Source organism: Crocuta crocuta, unplaced genomic scaffold (assembly GCF_008692635.1).
Source record: "Crocuta crocuta isolate KB4526 unplaced genomic scaffold, BGI_CrCroc_1.0 scaffold434, whole genome shotgun sequence".
NCBI classification, from domain to species: domain Eukaryota; kingdom Metazoa; phylum Chordata; class Mammalia; order Carnivora; family Hyaenidae; genus Crocuta; species Crocuta crocuta.
In genome coordinates this window covers 530,475-532,425 of record NW_027530498.1, presented here as the reverse complement: position 1 = coordinate 532,425, position 1,951 = coordinate 530,475, and positions in this window count along the sequence as shown.

The following is a 1,951-nucleotide window of genomic DNA, read 5'->3' as shown; positions in this document are numbered from 1 at the left end:
CTAGAAATAAATAAGAATATTTAAAAAAAAAAAAAAGGTCAGTGAACTACCCCCATCTTGTCTTGATCCTCTGCTGACCTGCCCTGTGAAAGGTTCCCACAGTGTTTTTCGTGGGAGGATGGGCACCATCCCCCATCATAGGGGGCTTTGATATGAAACCATGACACAGGTCATTACTTCAGTAGAAGCAAACTCTGCAGGGCTGACAAGCACCAGTACCACACAAACAAATCCCATGAAAGAGGGGAATGGTCACAGTGGAAGAGGGGATATTGCACAGAGGGGACGTTCACTGCTAAGAACCCCGTTCACTTCTGCACAGCCTGGAAGTGCCATCAGGTCTATGGCATTCAGCCCACTTTGCAGGGCACACTGTTCTCAATGGTGATGCCCTCATCGATAAGAAGTCTAAAAACTGAGCAAGTCAGTTTATGAAATCACACCTGTGACCACCCCAGGGCGTGCTCTCCATTAAGTGGTACAGCTACAGTTTGAACTTGGAGCTCTCTGGGTCTCGATCTCGCAATCTCCACCGTGTGACAGACACCATGCTGGGCACTGAAAATTGCCACATGTGCACATACATAGCCACACTGCACACGGCACTACAGCTTAAAAAACACTGTTCTGGAAATTTCTCTGGTTCTTACAAACGCATTGTCATAGAAGATCTCTATTTAAAGTTAACAGGTCTTTGCTTTTCATACACCAAAAACCTTGGTGATGGTACTGCCAAAACGATAGCATGGCAAAGCTCAGATCCTCAGAGCTTCGGGTCTCCAACCTGGTTCTCAAAGTCACAGACACACGGAGCCAACGCTAACTATAGCACACAGTGAACTAATGTTAACAGTTTCTTGCCTGTGTATAGGACCTGCTAAGAACCTTCCCATCAATTTCTCATGCTTAACCTGCATGAGTTAAGGAGCAGGAGAGGAGCTTTGGAGATGGGAATCTGATTCTCATTCTGTCAGTTAAAGTGGAGCAGCCCGTGGGAAGGTTCTTCACCCGTGAACTCTTGCTCACACTCTGCAAAATAAGACTAATCTTTCTGACCCATCTCTGACTGCAACTGTGAGGTAAGTAATTAAAAACAATTGTAAAATTCACTTGCCACATTAAAAATGCTATGAAGGCAATGCAATACTAATGACCTCTGTGAGATGGGGGGTGGGGCGTTAAGAGGGAAGAAAAGGGTCACCTGGGTGGCTCAGTCAGTTGCGTGTAGGAGTTCGTCTCAGGTGAGTTCGAGCTCCACGCTGGGCTTGCTACTATCAGCGCAGAGCCCTCGAGATCCTCTCTCTGCCCCTCCCGACTTGCCCTCTCTCTCAAAACAAAACCAAAAACAACAAAACAAAACCAAAAGAACTTTATCCATGCTTTCCCCCCAGCACGCTGCAATTTATCTGGATCCGGCTGAGCACCCCAGTTGACTAAGAGCTCTTTAAAGGCTGGGACCGGGCTCCACCGGCCCCTCTGACCCCGCACGCTCAGCACAGCGCTAGGCACACAGTGGGTGCTGCGGAAATGCTTGGAGAAAAGGAAACAGCACTTGGGAACCATCTATGTCACCTATGGCTCGGCCTCCAGTAAGTGAGGGACTCCGGGGAGGCCCTCCCCTCCGGGGCTGAACTGCGCGGACTATAAAATGGCGGGACTTGCTTCTAGGCTCTCTCCACCAAGGGAGCTCCAAGCAGCTGTGTGTGGGCCGCCCCAGGAAACCCGAGGCAGGGTGTGCGGGGGCACTCAGGGAGGGGCTCCAACGCCGCCCAGCCCCGGGTCCAGGCTTCCGGGAAACTCGGGGTCCCCTCCGCCGTGCGTGCACCCCGTGATTGCGCCGCGGCCGGCACTTCCGCACCATGGGTCGGAGCTAGGCGCGCACTCCACACCCCGCGCTCGCCTGAGGAGCGCCGGGGGTTCCCGGGGCGCCCCCGAGAGAAGGGTNGGGCAG